This window comes from Fundulus heteroclitus, chromosome 13 (genome assembly GCF_011125445.2).
Source record: "Fundulus heteroclitus isolate FHET01 chromosome 13, MU-UCD_Fhet_4.1, whole genome shotgun sequence".
Classification (NCBI taxonomy): domain Eukaryota; kingdom Metazoa; phylum Chordata; class Actinopteri; order Cyprinodontiformes; family Fundulidae; genus Fundulus; species Fundulus heteroclitus.
Window position 1 is genome coordinate 1,205,640 of NC_046373.1, and position 21,768 is coordinate 1,227,407.

Genomic DNA, 21,768 nt, shown 5'->3' on the forward strand with positions numbered 1-21,768 from the left:
TGATTAAGACGGCCGCTCTCAGAGCTCTCCTCATGCGGTTCCAGTCTCTGTGTCTTTGTTGCTCCAGTTACAGGCTCCTTCAAGGAATGTGTCAGGTTTTTTTTTTTTCTGTAAAGGTAGTGCTCATTATACAAGGCAGCTGTATCTTCAATGAGCAGCCAAATATTTCCGGCGATGCCACCGACTGTGACTCATCGCTAACCTTTTGGAGTTGGTAAAACTTTCCTCCAGCTCTCTGATGCTCTGTGAGGTGTGACAAAGCGCGGCTGATGTCTGGATCAGATGGAAGACCTCTGAATGTGCGTGTGGATGTGTTCGTGTGCCGGCCATTAAAAAGGGAGAAAGCTAACATGCTGCAGCCCATCTGTCACATGAGTTTTTAAACTTTTAACAAAATAAAGACTTAAAGGCGATAAAATGCCTTCTGTGACTGGTACTGATTAATGTTTCATTTTATTGCCCGTCAGCAGCAGAGAACATCGACGCTCAGGGATAGATCCAGAAAACAACAGCCTTGTTTTTGTTGTGCTGGCGGGCTGGGCGTTCTGAAATGAGCAACTGTGGCCAAGCTGCTTCTCGTGGCACCTTCCATTATAACTACAGATGATTAAGCAAAAACATAACCCAGTACATGTTTCATGAATTGGCGCTATATAAATAAAATTTAATTGAAGCAGACACTTTTTTTTCACATTGAGACTCCATATTATGGGTCAGTTTGCTAAAAGGCAGACAAATTTGCAAGATATCGTTTAGAGAATTCTTTATTAGTTTCCTCAAAATTCCCCAATTTTTCCCACACTTAAATTTCTTAGCCTTTAAATAAATTGGGGCTGCCCTGTGATGCATTTGGCGTTTTTTTTTTTTGCGTTTTCTTTTGGCTGACTGGCTTTCTACGGTGCTGCTTGCCGCTGCCTTCTTCATCTGTTGAGTCTGTCACAGCCATCTCCATTAGTGCAGCTCTGCCGTTATCTCTGTTCACCTGTCATCTCTATCCCTTATAATACACTTTTCAAAACGCAAACCCCGTGTCCGGCTGGAATTCAGGTTCCCAGTTTATAAACCGTAACAAGCCCAGATGACAAAGCCGTGGCTTTGTAAGATCCCAGTAGGGTTCTTTCACATAACTTGAGCAGAAAGGAGTCACAGTTGTTGATTTATTGTCAAATGTCATCTCAAACCCAAGGCACCTCTGTACGGAAACATAGGATGATCTGAAGAAATAAGGCAAGATACCAGGAAGAAGAAGGTGTAAATCTATTTACAGAACAGATATGAGAGTATTAACAATGCGGCGAGGTCCGGCCATGATACTGTTCAGGAACAAATAAAGGTTCTCTGTGCAAAACGTCATTGTGTGTTGTCTCGAAGATCCTGGTTGAAACTGACGAGAACTATTATTTTTGTTATTATTTAGTTTAGTAAGCTGTCTAGCTAATACCAGCATGTAAAATAATTTTAAACCAACATTAACTTATATATTGAGGTTGTTTCTATGTTATGGAAACCTTCTGGACACATTAACTATATAGCTTTATAGGCTATCCGTGTAAATGCGAAATTTGTCATCTATAACAATCCTGACTAGATCATGTTAATGCATTTCTAACAAATTCACTCCGGGACAAATATACAGACAAAAAATGATTATGTTCTACTTATTGCTGGACTGGTTTTATACTTTCAACATTTACTTATTGAACATTTGTATTGAAAAAGTCTTCAGTGATAGATCCTCACTGCTTGTCGTTCCTCCCAGCTGCTGTTAGACTTTATAATCTCTGCTGCTCACAACAGACCCAATAATGTTTACAACATGCTAATGGTTGCACGGGTTCTGAGTTGTCTCTCAGACGCTAAGAGGTACACTTGCACAGTCTTAGCTACTCCAAGATGCTGCTGTACTATCATGCATACTGCATACTATTTCATGTTGTTATTTAAATAGGCTAGTGTTGAATATTTAATCTATTTTACCTGAGTATTCCCCATCATCAATGATTGTGCAATATTTACTCTGATATTTATTTTTTACTTTTATTTTTTTCAGCGTTTCTGATAAATCTCATTCTCTGTTGCTTTAGAACTAACATTAGATTAGATTAGCTTGTTTTTTTTCACTACTATAAACTGTGTGCAACTCTGCCTGTGTCTATGCACTGTCACGCCTGAATTTCCCCATTGTGGGACAATAAAGACAACAAAGAAATTTCTCATCTTCTCTTATTTACATCTTTGGATCCATACAACTATTTCCTTTGGCTTAATTGTGTTCACTAGGGCAAACTTCCATTATTTAAAGGTTGCCTGTCAGACTTGAAATAGGATTACAAGAGGGTAATTTAAATATTCAAACATATCCCCTCTATTATAACCCCATATTATACAGCTGTATTTTTACAATCCTATCAAGGCTGCAAGTTTCCTTGTTGCTCATGCGCCTTTTTCTACCACTGTTTTTCCTTCCACTCAATTTTCTATAAGTATGCTTTGAAAAGGCACTCTGGAAACAGCTAGCTTCTTAGTGAGAGTCCTTTTGATGCTTGCCGTCGTTGCAGAGGGGCTCAGTATCTGCCTGCTGGCCAATCGTTACATCAGCAGTTCCCCGTCATTATGGCCTAGAAAATCCTGAGGACCTTCATGACTGGCTGGCACAGCCGGACTGTACCACCTCAGCAGTGATAATAAAGTCTTGTAGCTGTTATTTCTTCCAGGCTTATTCCTCGTTCCCCTGGAACTTACATCAAGTTTCAGCCCAGTCAATTATAGAACATATCGTTTAATGATTTAACTTTCCCAATATGGCAAGCCAGGGCCAGACAGTAAGGCCGATAATCTGTTGATCGTGTGGAGAAAGAATGTTTGTTTCTCCATTATCTTTGACTAATATTGTAATCTTCATCCATCTTCTCAGTACAGTCTTTACCTATATTCGCAAAAGTACCTGGAATGAATCCATGAATTAGTTTGCTCAGATTTTGTCAAAGATATTAACAGAGTTGAATTTTAGATGGTTAAATCAAACAACCCTTTGTTGCACAATAGAAGAATATTAGGAAGAATCATCAGGTATTTACAGGGATTTAGAGGTATGGGAGAACAACCTCAGAAAAATTGTAAAAATCACAGTAAGAAAAAAAAAAACTAGATCCGATCTTACTGCTTGCATAGAGATGAGAGGTTTAAAGGTAGCCCTGCGATGCTAACGAAAAGCACTTCATTACCTGGTCCTCAGCAGGTGTGACCTCCTTTACAGAAGCAGACGTTTTGACAGTTCATAGGTCTGGAGCATTTATCTGTTTAGGTAATGCAAGGACAAGGAGCAAATATGTCACATCAGCAGTGATCTTAGATGAGTAATTACTGCTGCCGTTCGGTCAGCAAAATGTTTTGGTTATATTTTTAATTGGATGAAGAGAAAAAGCTTATTCAAAATGGAAAAGATTCGGCACAGTTCTGAATCTTCCCCAGAGCGGACATCAGAAAGTTGGGCCTCTGGGGAAAATGCAGTGCAGAGAGAATTTTTCCCCAAAACCACACCAAAAGCTAATGGCACCTGCTCTATTTGTCAGTAAACAAAGCCCTTTTGTGTGTATTTACCGTAACAAGACCTGATGAACGGAAGTACTATAGTGTTCATGTGCACAATGAAGAAACAAGGACATACGATGGAGCCGAGCGCCACAGCAACACCCAAATGTGAAAATGAAGAGGAAAAGTCCAAGATCAAATGTGATCAGGTTGGTCTTTGCCCATGCTGAGCTGTCACCCTTGCGAGGCATGGCAGGACGGTCTAATGGCTTTAACAGTAGCTGCATCAATTGTTGCCATCTTGCTTTCTGATATTCCTGCAGCAACAATGTCCGACAGATGATTGCACCCAGTGCAAAGTTCTCTTCAGGCTCAAAAAAAGTAAACACTATCAGTAAGAAAGCTTGGCGTATATTGTTTTATTTGGAGATGTTTTTTTCCTGTTTTTGTAGTCATAATATGTGACGAGGCCCCATTAAAGTTGACTGCAACTGTCATGTATGTAACCTTTATTTATCCACATAGATCTCATTGAGATTGAGAATCTCTTTTTTAAGGGAGACCAGGCCAAGAATGGCAGCAGCACACAATTCCAAATCAATAACTACAGATATGTAAGTACATTAAACATACAATTTTGGCAGAATATGATTAAAAATTAGGCAAAACATCTACAAACAGACACCTTATTTATGAACTGATTTAAAAATACCTTAAATACATTAACAGAGATCAAATCCTTTAGTTTCAAGTCCTTCTGCAATTGCTTAAATTGTGAGGGAGCTGCAAACTGGAAAGATTTTTCATGTCATAACACAATATTGTCTATCAACATAAATGGCCGAAACGACCTACTGTCAAGCGTGGCGGTGGAGATCTTATATTATGGGCTGTTTTGTTGCCATCGCACATTATTTTTTGCTTTTCAAAAGTGCTAATACCACTTGGACTTTTCCAAACGTAGTTCAAACTGCAACCATATATGTCAGTGGATTCTGTTTAGATTTATGGGAAGTTGGTGGAAAATACTGCTTTACTTTGAAAAGCTCTACAAATAAAAATGAGTTAAAAATGTTTTTTGTTGTTGTTGTTGATTTTCTTTTCTTTCTTTTTTTTTTTTTTGCTCAAAGCAAGCCACAATAAGTCCCTTTGCTGTTTGGTAGCATATAAGCCACAGGGGACACAACAAGAACTTGGAAGAAGCTGCAAATACATGATGCACTTTGTAGATTCTTAAACTTTTAAAAACCTTGCCTCGTTTTCCATAAAAATCCCAGCAAAAACACTCAGAGTTTTGTTCTACTTTGACAACACGTGAAAAGGTTCGTGGGACTGTGCGCGTCCTAACTGTGGATGAACTGCGCAAATAATGCACCACGGTGTGCCTGAAGCATATACGGGCATAATAACATCATTTCTAGAGTGGACGCTATTTTAACATATCTGATCTCCAATCAGCACAGGGAGACAGGCGTAGTAAATCACTGTATAATAGACCCGGCGTGGTTTACTATCATTGTGCGCCGTGAGACTCCGGTGACACGCATCCATCTGGAAAAGCAGGCAGGGGTAGGAGGATGAGGAGGAGGAGGAGGAGGAGGGCTGCGCCAATAGGCACAGCGCTATCTAATTAAACTCCTACCACGTAATCCCAACGACACCCCCCCGTTTAAATCCACTCCAACGGCGCACAGCGCTTAAACCCACAGTGCTCCTCTCCTCTGCGTCCCCGCTCCACGGCGCTGCTGTCCCGGTGTCTGCCTCTGGAGGAGAGCGAGCGCCCCAGCAGCTCCAGCAGCTCCATCACGGCTGCCTGCCTGTCGACAGCACGGTAACATGCTCTGCGGGCTTCGGCTGCTCTAGCTCCACAGATATAGGCTATATATATATATATTATATATATATAGGGGCGTGTGTTTTAGTGCGTGTGTGAGTGAGTGCATGCGTGCGTGCGAGTCTCCCTGGTGGTCAGAGGTTTTTTTTTTTTTATTCCGACCCGGAGGATAAAGCGTCCAGTGCGAGCCGAGCAATCCCCGCATCTCCCTCCACGCAGCAGGGGAGAGCCGTCGTCCGCTCCAGAGCCCCGTCGCTGCAACCGGTAAGGAAAGCGCTCCAGATACGAGCCCCCCATCTCACATTCACCTTCCCCTTGCATCAGCCTTTGTGAGCGGCAGTAGAGAGGAGAGTGGAAACCGAGGCGTTATTTTGTTTACCCGCGGGACAATGTGCGTTTTTATTCGGGATGCGTGATGGCAATATATATATATATATATATATATATATATATATATATATATATATATATATATATATATATATATATATATATATATATATAAACATTTCCGAACACCATGTCAGGTTGTTCTTCCCACATCGGACCACCGGCTGTGTGTTGGGTTGCAGGTTGGGGTGAAGCGCGGACAACTCCTTTGTTGGCAGAGGCAGTGATGGGAGCAGTGTGGGCCTGCAGTTTTTTATGAATGATCTGAACACGGGACGAGAGGCAGGATGCTGCGGATCTGCCACCTTTCCCCAGCACTCCTCCCTTCCACTTAACTCCTAAAAGACAAAAAAAACTGCATGCACCGGTTGGAACTTGCTTAAGTTCATATATTTTTTTTAAGAAGAAATGCTAAAATGAGCTGTTTTAGTGTGTCTTTTGTAGTGTATTTTCTTAAGGGCTTGTTAACTGACCTGGGGGGTCTATGCATACGCCACATCCGGTTGTTTTCTTTGCACCAAAAACAAAGAATTAGTGGAGGAGCATGCTGGCAGCTTGTTGGCAGCTGACCTGCGTGGTGGTCCATCACGGATAGTTTACTGGCGGGGATAAATAACAGTCCCTCTGATAGTGGTTCTTTATTATCTCTACCTAAAGCTTACAGATAGAAACTCCTTTCCCGATATAACGAACATTTTCTCTGGAATCGATTCAAATGCAGGGTTTGCAAAAAACAGACGTTTATCTATATCTTAATCTATATGTATAGTTGCATGAATCTATATCTACCACCGACCTAAAAACTCAGGGCTTTCTGGTTTAGTCCAAATGCTGGGTTTATGCTGTCGGGACAGAAGTCTGGCCCACCCAGACTGTTGGGTAGACACGGGCCTAGAAGTAGGGGTGTAAATCACCAGCGTTGTCACGATATCATGTTATATCGGTTGGTTTGGATGACGATACGAGTTGTAGCTATAGCAAAGTCTGTTAGGATTTCCGATCGATGCGATTAATATGACGCGATTATTATCTGCCCATCTTATGCTATTATTTACATTGAAATCAACCAACAAAAAAACATGATTTGCCCCTTTTATTTCTAAGCTCTTACAAGTATCTGGCATTTAAATAATTATACAAAATTCTTCTAATTTATAATAATAATAATAATAATAATAGATCACCAGTTCACTATAGTCTCATGCCTGAATTTCAAAACAAAGGTGTAGCTTAAAAATTATGACATGGATCAATATTTTCATTTTGCATCGGTGTAATTGGATCGTTAATCACCAAATGCGTATATCGATGTGATCAATGTATCGTTGCACCCCTAACTAAAAGGAGCTTTATTCATAATCTGGAGCCGTTCAATGAACCGATCAGATTTCACCGAACATCTTCCACACGGTGAGATAATGAATGGTGAGATGATAAAAATCATGCACTTTAATGCAATTATTGTTTTAACTTTAGGTCGCACTAAACAACCAGTTTGTTTACTGGAGTTAAAATCACAGGCTTGTGATGACCTTCTGAACAGTCATCACAAGCCTGTTCCAGTTGTTTTCAACATTCACACAATCTCCCATAAAGTAACAATGGCGCCACCAGGGGGTTGCCAGGGGTGGCCACGGCCGCTCTTCTTGACCTTCTATCGCGCTTTTATTTGTATCTGCCATTATCTACTTTGCCCTAGTAATTATTTTGCTTTTCAGTAAATGACTAAATGTACACCTTATTCTTAATATATTTACACAATAAAAAGGAACTGTTGTTCAACTCAAAATGTTAACTGTACTGTTATTATTTTTTCAACATTAAATTATGTGAAATTATGACTTTAGTTTCAGTGTGCCACCCCAAGAGTTTAAGTTGCCCCATCTGCCCCCCTATGAAACATTTCTTTATACAGCATTATAGCATGGCCTGGTTAGCAATAGCGAGGCATCCTGAAGTTATCAAATGGAAAAATATTGCTTGCAGCAAAACATTTCAACCCTATGCTGCTCCATGCCAGTCAGCTGGCTTTACCTGAAAGAGAAATTAAGCTGTTTGGAAATATATTTGATTGCAAGAACGAAAGAAAAATGGGTGTTGCAACCGCCACCCGTTCCTTCCATCAAGGCAATTTTGTTTTAACACTCTGGTAACAAAGAAAGAAGGAAATGAAAAAAGGAGCAAGAAGAAAGGGAAAAAGGAAAATAAAGGAGAGAAAAAACCTCAGTCAAGGCCTGTTTATTAAGCAGCCGACTGCAGGTTTTCTTCCAGAGCAGACAACCTGACTAATTAAGCAGTTCTATACAAGAACAGTTCACCAAAAGAAGTGAAATATTCTGCAAAAATAAGCCTAGTAAGTGAAGACCACCACTAATACTGGAATTGTAATAACAAATATGTCAGATTATTTTTGCAGTATTTGGAAAAAAATATTTGGAATTGAACTGCGTTATATATTTACTTTAAATATATCAGCAAATATATTTATATCATAAAACAGTGATATTTTACTCAAGCTTATCATAACATCATAACATGAGACTTTCAGCCCACTCAATGTCTATGTTTTTATTTTGATACTTTTTTCTTAATGATCATCTTGAGTGAAAAATCAAACCAAAACATGAAAGTCATTAATTGTAACCCAAAATTTTTTGGACAGTAATCCAGGTTATGAGCTTTTTTCAAAGCACTCCCTGGTATCCTGAACATTTGACACATTCCAGCAGCTTCTTATTGGCTGGACCGCACTCTGGAGTTGAAAAGTGAAAAGAAGTCCACCTAGAGATGTCTGTAAAGTAACTGGGGCTTGATACGGTGGGCAAACCAACACTAGCTTTCAACATCTTTGTCCAGGCTAAATTTGGAATGGACTTATGGGCTCATAACATCCCATTTATAAAAAATTTTGCGTGTCTAAACATAGACAAGGACTGGCCAAGCTTAAATTGACGTAGAAAAATGTTAATAAGTCTGCAGTGTTTGGAGGGTTTTCAATTTAAACCATTTTTGGAGTTGGAAAAGCTAACTGAAGACTTTGGATCAAACCCAAAAGCAACCATGCTGTGTTTTTGACTCAAGACTAGTTTGAATAAATTACACAAATTGGGTTGACCCAGCGGATTTTACAGTGTACTCATAGCTAAGGATGCACGGTGTCATTAACATCTGTAACGGCTAATCTGTATTGGTCCGATAAGTAAAACTGGGACAGAATTAGTATTATTTGCTGTTTGTGCATGTGTTTTACGGGGAATGTTGACCATGGGGTATTTTTTTGGGGATTTCTTTAATTGAAGCAAAAAACCAATGTCAGTAGTGTGGCTGCCTAAGGGCTAGGGAAATATATTCAGCCATATGGACAATATTAATATGATCCATCTTGTCCCACTTTTTATATTAGTGCTGTCCTCCTCGCTGATTGGCAGCAGTGTGAAGAGCTAGGCAAACAGGATGAGGTCCCATGTTGCCCCCCCCCCCCTCCAGAGACATTTAAAACTGCCTCTACATTTTCAGCTGCCAGCGAGGTGCTCACAACCTTCGCTCCGTATCTCTGCGACCGAACGGGCCCGCCTCTGCCTCTGCCGGGCTGCTTTGATGGCATGAGATATTTACCAGCACATCTTCTTTTTCCTAAACACCACCCAGCTGTTGCACGCCTTCTGCGTATAATCCCCTGGGATTGAACAAGTTTCTGTCAGGCCTCGCGTCATGCGCAGACAAGTGGAATTAGCGCCGACAGTCGTATGTTCAGTCCCTTTAAGAAGGAAATCGGTGCGTCCTTTTTAGCGGTGCGGTCCGTCTCTAGAGCGGGCTGATGTTTGAAAGGCAAACAACGGGCGCGCTAACGGGCCTCGCCCCCGCTTCTGACTCCAGGTTAACGGGGAATGGCCAGGTGTGGCCGCCGATTGATCCGTGTGCTGAGCAGAGCCGCTGGAATGGCCTTTCGGATCAGGCCGAATTTTGCCGCCTGTGCTTCACTGGGCCGAGGCAATTATTTAGCCTGCATGTGCTTATGCTCGTCTAGTTGTTACATAAGAGGATAAATGTGCGCTGGAGCACTACTCTCTGTGTCGCTTAAACTCCTAAGCACACACACACTCACACACACACACACACACACACACACACACATGCAAACCCTCCTTCTGCTTGTATGGTACACATCGGAGGAGGTTTTAACCCAGTGGCGTTATACGCCTCACACGTGGCAGATGTTGTGCTGAAGGTGCACTGAAGAGGACAGGCGTCGCTTACCGGGGCGAGGACTGGATCCCGAGGTGATCCGTGCATCTCTCCGTTTGTGCACAACGCATTTCTATCTCCGCGCTGCTCTCTGTGGGCTGTCACATTAACGGGAGCAATGCAGCTCTTCTCGCGGAAAATGACCTTGGTGTCATGTGACGCTGCCAGACATCTTGACAGGCCGCCCCCACTACGATGCAGCGAATACATTACGTGCGAAAGTGACTTTGAGACCAGGATTCAGTCAGGTCACGTGACCACGGGCCGAGGCACGACATCCCGACGTTAACTGGATCTGTGGTTTATCACTGGGAATGTGCTCGGTGCTACAGCTGTTGGGAATCCCAGTTCTTCCATAGTTTTGGGCCTCGGGGAAACACTCATCTTCCCCGATAGATCTCGGGATAACTCTGAGGCCGTTTTATGTGGGGAAAAATTGAACGGGGACATTTGAAATGTTATACGCGTTTGGAAAATCTAACGATTGGTCAGGTTACAACCTTACACCAGCTGTAAATATATTTTTATGGGATTTTTATAGGATGTTTTTGTGGGATCTGATGCAAAAAAGGGAAAAACGCATCTTGTGTTTGTATTCAGCCCCGCTGAGTTAATGCTTAGGTAGTCCATCTTTTCTTCCAGGGTTACTCTGCGTTTAACTGTGGCACTGAGCAGCTACAGAAGAAAGGCATATCCACCGCATGATGCTGCCATCACAAACAGCATTTTTTTTAATATGTGCTAGACAAACTGGAAGCTGGACTTCCTGTGGGTTACTTTTAGATTCAGCTGTATTTCTGGCACGCTAGGACACAGATTTGCCCAACTGAGCTGCCGATGTCTGCAGCTCCTCCAGACCTACCTCAGGCCTCTTGGCTGCTATTGTGATCAATGCTCTCCTGAAGCCAAATGGTTGTAATGAACTTCATGATGGAGTATTGAAGTTTGAGACTGTCACAAACATGCAGAACAAAGCACAGTGAGTGTTTGGACCAATGGTGACACTGAACCAAGAGGAAAATGGGATCTTTTCTGGTTCTAGAGCTATATTACGATATAATTAGCAAACAGTGAGTGGCCCCGTTCTCATTATCATTAACAACATAATTGCAGCGATAATGTCTGCTGTCAGGCATTAATGTACAAGAGGCTTCCCGCGGCAGAAAGATATGGAGTAGCTTTTGTCAAAAGGGTTTGAAGCATGAAGCCGGAGACGCAATTAGTGTCTGAGTTTTAAACTGACGCTGTGGTCTGCACCCCCTTTCCTCCCAACGGTCAGCATTAGCAATCTCTTTCTGCCCCTTTCACTTCACTTTAGTGCCGTATATTTCTCAGACTTTTAATGCTGGGTGCAACAAGTAGAGTTCAAGCACTTTTTTTCATTTTTTTTTTCTATTTTTTAACTGTTCTTCTCAAGTGCATATGATTGATCCGAATCTGTCCCTGTCACTTTTCTTGTGAAAGGCCTTATAAGTTTGGCATAAAAAGTAAGAAAATTTGTGTTTGGTCCATTTTAACCCCTTTTTTATGACAATGCTTCTTTGCAATAAATCTCCTGCTTACTGGAAATCCAATGAATCTTTCTTTAAATATCGCCATCTTTGTCAGGAAAATGCAAATATGGTTGAGCAACAGGGTTGACTTGCTAACACTTCGCTTTGGGCGGAGGTAGTGTGATGGTGTGAGACAGCCTCTCCATCACTAGAAAAAAACAAAGATTGTTTTTATTGGAGACAACCTTAATACCAAGAGATACCTGGATGACATTCTGCAACCACTGGAAATCCCACATCACTGCAACAACTGCTTGTGGATGTAGTGGGATGCCATCCTACAGCAGTGTGCAACCAAGCTGGTGATCAGCGTTAGACGATGCCAGGCGGTTGCTGTTGCATATGGTTGTCCTTCACATTACTGAGGCCCCTGTCTGTGAAAAAAATAAATTGCTTCTTCATCTAATCCCACAACGCCATTAAAGTAGAATAGGAGATTAAACTGTTTGGCACAGGAACAGCTGGTTTGACTAGTACTTCACCGGCACGACCCACACGTTCAACTCCACTGCTCAGCCCACAGACCCATTTTCCATGAAATGATGGCTCAGTTTAAAGGGAAATAAACACGTTTTCCAACTGTAAACCATTTATTGCACAGTAGCATTGTGTAAACAAAGAAATAGCTGTAGCAATCCAGTTTTGTAATCAACCAATCACAAATGTTTGTACTTTTTGTGCAAAGTGAAGTTCGACTCCTTTAACTTCTTCTCTGTCTCTGTGCCTTAGGAATAAATGAAGTATTCAGAAAGGATGAAATGGAATACGGGCAAATGTCACAACAGGGAATCAATCAAGCTTTAATTTGAATAATTTTTCATTAAGATCATTACGCTTCTGGACTGCCATATCTAGCTGAGTTTATTTATGTAGTTGGAAATCACAACAAGCATCATCTCAAGCCGAATAAATCCAATTCACATGCAGAAATTCATAATCAAATCAACCCAATCATATTGATTGATTCAATCCAATTACATAAATTGTAATTGGATCCTAGTTATGATGAAAAGCTATCCATTTCAGAATTATGGCAGTTGGTTAAAGCTCAAAATGTTGTTTAAAACTATTGAAATAGAAAGTTCTATGATATACCAGCATTCAAACTTGCGATAATACAAACATAATAATCAGTATTAGTGATTAGTACCACATGAATGAATGAATGAATTAATGAATGAATGAATGAATGATAAGTTACTTTAAATCAGAGATTCAACCAAAATGACCAAAATATCAAAAGTAACTCATACATCCATATTCTCCCTCGCAAATATAAAAACCATGCCACATATTAACATATAAACACAACATCAATCCAAATCAACTAATTTGGGAAACAGGATACCTATTGTATACCGCTGTAGGAATAAATACCCACACATACACAAATACAACACTTTATTTAGTGAATAGCTCTAAGAAGGGGTACAAAGAAGTAAACGTATTTAATTATACCCCTTCTTCATCCTGTAGTCCTTAAAACGAATAATATCCCTGATTCTTGTTTTTTCTTATGAGTTAAAAATACTCCAAAGCTACAATATAAACATACATGCACATATGCAAACACATCCACACATATGCATATTCATACATACTGTATACACATATGCTGAACATACATCTCTTCAGATACATGGAGCTTCATGTGTATTTTTCCTCCAATACTGACTCCCAATTTCTTTATATAATTCATATTTGAATAGACTTATAAACTCTTCAGTCCTTAGTCTGGATTAGTCTTATCCTTGTTTTTCTTGTAGAGGTTTTTACAAACTGCAAATACAAGTAGATGATCAATGGACATCAATAGTTAATAATCATATTTTTGTGTTATCTATGAGATTTGTAAATATATTATCTATCAGTGTTGCACTGCTGGATTTGATCCTGCTGGGCTAGGTGTGGTGAATTTGGGAAAAAGGTTCAGACTGTACATGACAACTAATAAAACTGTCTGTAGGTTTTTAATGCTACATCGCCAGACAGGACACACAAAACAAAACAAAAAAACAGTCAGTAGGTTTGTGATTGTTTGAGTTACGCCGATCAATATTAACAACTCCATGAATAAAAATTCTGAGCTGGATTTAACTGTGTATGCCAGCTGTTCTTGCACTTTAGTAGAACACCAGCCACTGTATAGTGTGTTTTTTTTGTCTTGATCCTTTATGTAATCTGGATTAATGTTGCAGTTCTTTAAAAAAAAAATGACGATGAAGGATGTGTGGACTGTGCTGAGTAAGACTGTGCACTTACTCCAATTTGTTTTTGAATTTTGGCTCCAAATCTTTTAAAAACAACTTTGGAAATTAGTTTTCTACATTTGTCCTCCCCTTTATTTTCCATGATGCGGAAAAGACGTCACCACTATGGTGCCATTTATTTAAAACTGATAATTTCTTTAAGAGTCCTACTTAAAATGGATTTTATCAGCTCCTACGCTTCATTTGATGACACATCATTTTGAACATAAATCAATCAGGAATATGACTCTCTTCCATAACTGAGCAGCTTTAGGCTTGGCCTTTACTTGTTACATTTGTGATTGGAATTCTTACAGGATTTTCACAAAGCATGCTGGCTTATGTAATGTCTAAAAAAAAAAAAAATCATAATTAAGAATGTTGGATATGTGATCGTGTGCATAAGGTTAAACTGTTGAAATAATATTTTCTCCCTGTTCAGATGTGTGTTTTCTCCGGGTACTCCAGCTTTCTACAACAGTCTAAAAAAGCCTCGTTATTGGAAATAGCGATGCTTGATTAACCTCGGCTGTGAGTGGTCAGAATTATTTTGCTTCTCTGAGATGCACTTGCCTTGGATAATGGCTATTCTGTCTTTACCGTGTAAACTGTTGGCTTGTGCTTCTTCTTATAAGGCTTCCTATGACTCTATTTACAGAATTTTATTTCAAAAGGTAAATATTTTACCTGTTCACTTTGAAATTAGTGGTTATCGGAAAGGATAGCATCTTCAGACAGTTTTGAATGAGTGCTGTAGGTCTAGCGTGGGTTCATCCGAGGTCTGAGTTTCCCAGTAATCTGGCCTGATCCTCCCCGTGAGGGGCGACTCCTGCCCTGTCGGACGCCCAGTCCCGATACGTCGGTGATAAGACTGAGAGAGCGGCTAGCCCTGCAGGAGGTGAACAGCTCGGTGCAAAAAAGCACTCCCAGCCCCAAATTCTTCCAATCAGCCTGAGGTGAGGCTTGGATTAGTATGAGCTTAGCATCAGCGGAGACTTTACAGGGCTGTGAAAAGTATTTGCCCTTGACAGATTTCTCCTGTTTTTGCGTTTTCACTAGACTGTTTTTTTTTTTTAGATTATGAGACTTTTTTTTTAAATATCAGACAAAGAGAAATTGAGTAAATACAATAAGGCTGTTTTCAAGTCAGGATTTCATTTATGAAGGGGAAAATGCTGTCTAAACCAACCTGGGCCTATGCTAGAAATAATTAGCTTAGTTGTTTAATCAGGAGTTGGCTGTGCTTAACAACCTGTTTTGCAAAGCTCGGCTCATTTTCACCAGCCACCCCCTGATTGCTGCGAGACCTGCATGATCCAGAAATCACTTAGGGTGTATTCACACCTGCCATGTTTGATTTGTTTTACACGGACCACACTTTGTTTCCCCCCCTTGGTCTGGACCTTTTGTGCAGCTGTGAATACTCTCAATGGAACCCTAGGCCGGACCAAACAACTCGTTTTTGTAATATTCTAGGTTCTGTTTTGGTTTGTTCACTCTCCTGCCTTAGGTTCTCTGGCTGCTTTGAGTTTTGTCTTGTCTAGGTTCCTGTTTTGCTTGTTTACAGTTAGTTTAACCTGTTTTAGTCATCCGTGTTAGTCTTGGCTTTATCGTCTGTTTTAGTTTTATACTTCGGGGTTGTTTCTTATAAGGTCTGGTGTAGTTTGTTTCTGTCCACTTGTCCTCTCAGCTTTTTAGGTTTGGTTTCTGATCTGTTCTTGTTTTGAGCCTCAGCACTGATGTCTGGTCTAATTACTTACCCTGCACACCTGCCTAACTCCACCCCTGCTGCAATCACATCTCACCGGTTTCACCTGCCTCCACCTCCATATATACTGTTGAGACCAGACATCAGTGCCAGGTCGTCTTGTTGGTCTTGTCATGTTTTTGGGTGAGTCAATCCTGATCTGATGTTTGTTTTTTGGAATTTTGACCAAGTTTTTCCCTTCCAGAGAACCTGAGCTATTTTGTCATGTTACCAGTCAGTTTCTGTTCCTATGAAGTTCTGGATGTTTTTTATTAGTCCTTTTGATTATTCAGTCCTTTTTGCATTGCTCTGCTTTTTGTTAAATAAATCCCTTTTTTTAAGAACCTCTGCTGGTCTGGCTGAATTCTGGGTCCGCTGCCGTGATTCATTACAGTTTTATGAGATTGGCCGTTTAATAAGACAGGTACGCTTCCAAAAGGACTTTGGTGCGGTTCACTTCTGGTCAGAATACTAAACCGGCCTTGAGCCGACCCAATTAAAGGGAAACATACGCCTTTTTTGGACTCAACGAGCCACCGTTGCAGGTGGTCTTTGCCCAAATCAGCCCTCAGTGTTGTCAACGCTACAACTGTGGCTTAGGGAAATCAGAGATCATCGTACCCTTTGGCTTGCAGCAATCATTCACCGACGCCGTTTCACTATCAGAAATATAATATAAGTTACGTCAGGAAACCTATGTTAAAGGAGCTGCTCTTGACATTTAGAATTATATCACAGCTGTAATAACAGCAATACAGCAGGAATTCCATGTTTGTTTTAGGAACTTTCCGGGTCTGTGCTTCGTCCCGCATTAGTCATTTCTGCCCAACGGGAGCAACGATCGTCATATGCGTGGTTTTGTTACAAGTTATACTTCACCTGCAGCGTGCAAAGCGCGCCACACGTTTGGTCCGGACCAAACAAGCAGGTCAAAGGACGTTCCTGGTGTGGATACACCCATAATGCAATCCTGTATGACAACTGAGGTAGGATAGGCTGCACAATAAAAAAACATCAAAAAAATAAACCATAAAAAACGTGCCCCGATATAAAGAGCAGCTGAAAAATAGGAACTGACATCTATCAGTCTGGAAAGGGCTATAGAGACACTTCCAAGGCTTTGGGACTCCAGCAAAACACAGAGAGAACCATTGTCCACAGATGGAGAAAGTATGGGACATGTGAACCTTCCCAGGAGTGGCAGGGATGCCTAAATTTGTCCAACAGCGTAAAGATCCAAGGAGGAAACAAAAGAACCCAGAACAACCTCTAAACCACTGCTGTCCTTAGTCGTCTTGATTATTTAATTAAGGTCTGTGTTGATGATTCAACAATAAGATACTGGACATATCTCCATGAGAGGATTCCAAAGCCAAGCCCAGCGGTGACCTAAAATAACTCAAAGGCCCATCTGTCTCAGGTCAGTCCCCCCAAAAATATTGCAATGAACCCAAAGAATTTTGGAAAATGTTCTTAGAAAAATAATATGACCGCTGTAAACCATGTTTTATGATGTGCAGAGTAGCCTCTGCTTCTTTAGGAGCAGAGGCTACTCTGCTCCTAAAGAACTAAAGATGGAGATGGAACCACAAATTCTGTTCTCTAGTACAAAATCCTGGAGGAGAATATCTGGCTGACCACTAGGTCAAGAGCGCTTCTGTTATGCGGCAAGACAATGATCAAAAATATCCAAGTGAGTCTAATTTTAAATGGCTGAAAAAATAGATACAAAAACAAGGCTGTGGTTTGGCCTAGTTAAAGTCTGGACTTATTGGCATGACTTTAACAGGCTGTTAATGCTAAAAAAAAACCAATGTGGCTGAAAGTGATGTAAAATATAAATATTAGGTGTACAGGGTAATTATTTTTTTCACTTATGTGTTTGATGATTTTAAGCATTAAACTGCTAAAATGAAATAAATAGAAGAAATCTGTCAGGAAGTAAAATGCATTTCCGCAGGTCTGTAGTTTCTGTTAGAGAATTTGCTCCTGAGTGAATATTCCTGACAAAACCAGGCATCACCATTCAGATCCCAGTTCATGAACAGACCGCAGCTGTCCGCTGTAGCATAACACAACCGAGAGATGGAGGCTGAGCAGCACAGACCTCATCACAGGGAGGTCCAGCGTCTCTGTCTCCTGTGAATCCAGAAGAAAAGATGCAGGTCTGGAATAATTTGACAGGACAATTTATGGCAGCTGAAATCTTTTGGCTTAAGCACAAAAAAACAGTTTAGGGCTGAGCGAGAAAGCCCGGCAATGAGAGCAAGCGCTGAAAGGGAGAGAAAGAGATCAAAAGAAAGGAAGCAATGAGAAGTTTTGAGCTGGGATCTTAATAAATAACAGAAATGGTGCTAGTTTGCCTCCGGGCCTCTTCTCCTATAGCCATTAGGAGGCTGAGAGGGCAGCCAATTACTCCCAGAGCTCTGCATGCGCTGTGGCTAATGATGCCGAAGGGGAAGAAGGTGTGTAAACGTGTGTTGTGTTGCATAAAAGGACAGACACCTCTGCGCGGATAAGGGGCGTGGCTGAGAGCACACTTCCACCACTGCCTCTGCTGAGATCGTCTCTCCCAAAATGGCCTAACCCTGTCTTCCTCTGGCTGGCCTCCACGTTTCCTCAGCAGATGATCTTCACCTCCTCCTGTTCCCCTAAAGGATGCCTTTGTTGTTCATTTTTCTGACTTGGGTTTAAGACCTTTTCAGATGAGACCTTGAGAAGAACAACGGGGCTCAATCAGTCCCTTCCTTTTAACGTGATTTAGAAAATAAAAGCATCTCCTGACCCACCGACTCTTCACTTCTCAGGGTGATCTCTCTTCCACACGCCGACGCAGGATGCAGGGAACTCTGCAGCGCCTGGTGAAAGTAAATACGACCCATGAACCTTTTTTTGATTTTGCCATGCTGGGAATGTTTGGGATTATTCTCACAAATCATAGTTAATGAGTTAAAGAATCAGTGGTTTGAAATCAATCAATGGTTTCAAATCATTTAGAAAAAAACCCAGAAAAACTGAAAAGTACGAGGTGCGTTTGTGTTCGGTCCATCCGAGGTATTAATCAGTAGGGCCAACGTTTGCTGCAAATACAGTCGTGTGTCTTTTTTCCTTTTCCACAGAATATTTCAAACTCAGGTAGATTGGATGAGATGTGTCTGTAAAAATAATTTTTCACCTCTGGTCACTGATTCTACAGTGTATTGGATGTGGGTCTGTACTTTGACTGGTCCACTCTAACTCCTGAATGTGCAGGAAGCTGAACTAGGTTTGCATGATATTAGGAGCAAACACAGCATTGCCCTATCAATATTGAACAACACAATGACAATTTTAATTACAGTAAACTACTCGCTATTTTTCTACCTAAGCTTTCTGGTCTTGGTTGCTAAGATCTGTATCAGTTGTGAGCAGAAAGAGTTGCATGGAACTCGAACATTCGGGATATTACAGGCAGTATTTTTATGTTGACAGGACTGATTAAATGTGTTTAATGGTCCATTCTAAAACCAAACCACAGTCTCCAGATTTGCCCATTTTCCTCCCAACTCCAACCAGCTTCGCTGTTTCTGCTGAAGAAATGCCCTCCCACAGCATAATGCTGCCACCACCGTGTTGGACTGTGGGAATGGTGTGTGCTCAGGGTAGATCTCTCTCCATTTGCAGATGCATTCCATGTCTGATGGCTTGAACATGTTTCTGAGACATGTTCACAGGATATTGTTCAGTAACCTAACCCTGCTTTAGACCTCCCCCCGTATTTCTCCCTGTCTTGTGTGCTGTGCCCCTCGGTCTTCATAGTGGTGTTTGTTTACCCGGTATTCTCTCACCAACCAGAGTTGGCAGAGAACAGATGGATTAACACTGAGAGGAAATGTCCCACAGGTGGACTCTGCCTTTCAGACGCTACCTAAGTTGTGAACAGACGGTTGCTTCTGATTTTATTTAGGGGTATGGGGGTAAGGGGGAACAGACAGAAATGCACACCACGGTTTCGATTTTTTCTTTTCTATTTGAGAAGCCGTCAGTTTCTGTCAACTTCCATTCTATGCTTGACAAAGTGCCGGCGTGGCACTGTGGGCAACAAGATTTATCCGTGACGTGTTTCCCATTTATTTCTGTAGTTAACACAATATTGAGAAGGAGGCGACGGAAAGTTTCAGGTGAGAAGAAAAATTAAACCAATGACAACATCAATTAGGCTCTGCTTTGACCCCCCCCCCCCCCTGTCCTCCCCCCTCCAACCACACACACACACACACACACACACACACCTCACGCTGCCACCCTGTCAGGGTAATAACAGAGGGCCAATCAGAAATAGCAAAAATCGATCTGGCGCCGGCTGGCTCGGATGCATTTACAAGCAGCCGTAATGACTGCAGACTCATTTCTGCAGGCCAGTGCTGCAATCACACTGCCAACCCTTTTCTGCCGAGCTATGAGCAAAAGAGCAGCGTTTTTTTTTTTCTTTTTTGTGTGTGTGTGTGTGTGTGGAGTCTGCTCAATTACTGTAAATATGCCGTCTGCCTGTCAGGTCGCAGCATGACACTCTTGTAATGTGAAGTGCAATAACGCTTCTGTGCTATGGCCTTGCTCGTGAAAGAGTTTTTTTTTTTTCTTTTTTTTTTCATTGGGAGTGTAACAGTGACTATGACTCTCCAGCTGCTCTCATACATACCGACTGAGGACGAGTCTCATCGGCGAGAAGCCATGAATGACTCTGTTGTGTCTTTGCTTTGGATTCAGTCAATGGCGTCTTTGAGGAGGAGGTTTCATATTGATTGGTGGTGGAACAACAGCAATTAAAAGGTAGAAGATGTGACCGACTCCAGCGCTCAACGCTGCTGATGGGCGGAGGTATGAAGGTTTCACTGGACCAGACATGGGTGGATTGCCTAGAGTAGAAATTTTAATTCGGTTTGCATATGTAATTTAGGGGCGAGGACTGGGCGGCCCTAGGTACACGCGCGTCCAATCCCCACGCAAATGTAGATGTATGAAGGTTTCAGGGTCTCTCCCTAACCGCCAACCTTTAGTATGACAGCTGTGCGCTCTTTCATACATGAGGCCCCAGGTGGGAGGATTACGAATGGAAAGGTCAGAAGACAAAAGTCACGGCTAAAAGATATCCGGCTCGAAGAAGTCCTTTTCGCTGTTTGCTACAAGCCATGCACACAGAGTGGAGGGAGCAAACGTCGTGTTGCAGAAAACCAGGACTGCATGCCACCGTCATGCTCAGAGGGAAATGTGGTGCTGGTTATATCATGCTATGAGGACTCTTTGCCTTAACTGGCACATGTAAGTTTCTTAGAACTGATGTGAGGATGGAGGGAGCCAATTAATGACCAATAGGAAACCATATCGGAAGCTTTGAGACAGACAAGATACATCCTCAGCTTCTTTTGAACACTTTAGAACCGGTTTGTTGTACTTCAGTTCACAAGGTCTGGTATCCTGACACTATAAGACTCACCTGAACCAAAGGGGTTAGATCGGTTCCTCCTCGTCATTCAGCCAGGTTTTCTAGATTTGTGTTAATGACCTAGTTTGATTCAGGCTTTTTGAAGTAAAGACGCATCTAAAATTAGCAGGACCACGTCCCTGAGAACCAGAGCTGGATACCCTGGTTTAGAAGGGAGCGTATGCACGTGTGAAGATGGCTTCTTCAGTCTAAAAATCCATTTGAGAATCTGTGAAAATAGCTGCTCTCAGATGCTCTCTGTTTTTGGGAGAAGAGAAATTAGGTAAAATTTGAGTCCCTAGATCTCCAAAGCTGCTTGAGACACAGCTTAGAAGCTTGCAGCCATAATTGCAGCAAAAGGCACACCACTTTGTGTTGGCCTGTTACATAAAATTCCAATTAAATGTAGTAAAGTTGGTTTGATGTGACCAAACGGGAAAAATTGTTAAAGCTATTTACACTTTTACACGCCACTGGAGCTGAATCTTTTTCCGGATGGCATCAAACCTTAAAGCCATATTACCCATATTACAGTAACATTATGGGGTTTAGCACTTTAGCTAACTGAATTTTGTTAGTAGTCTTGTTTTCAAGAAAATAATGACCGCCTCCTGCTGACGCACGCCAGCAAACCGGTAACAATAATGGGTACGGATTAAAAAACAATGTATTTCTGCCTGGCCAGTATGTATCTGTCCATGTAAAGTTTAAATTTGTCTAGTTTAACGTTTTGCCTTAATTGCCTTTTATAAGTAGCA

The 21,768-nt window shown here is 41.5% G+C and overlaps 1 protein-coding gene across 2 annotated transcripts in view; it reads left to right on the forward strand.

The window, feature by feature from the left end:
- The first annotated feature begins 5,217 nt into the window (after positions 1 to 5,217).
- The window catches only part of LOC105935396 (hippocalcin-like protein 1), a 67,876-nt gene continuing 51,325 nt past the window's right edge, over positions 5,218 to 21,768 (forward strand). The window contains exons 1-2 of one of the 2 annotated variants that reach the window (XM_036144842.1): positions 5,218 to 5,362; positions 5,534 to 5,629. The gene's annotated coding sequence lies outside the window, so the exon portion shown is untranslated. The remainder of the gene's footprint in view (positions 5,363 to 5,533; positions 5,630 to 21,768) is intronic. The other variant, XM_021323194.2, reaches the window with a different exon arrangement.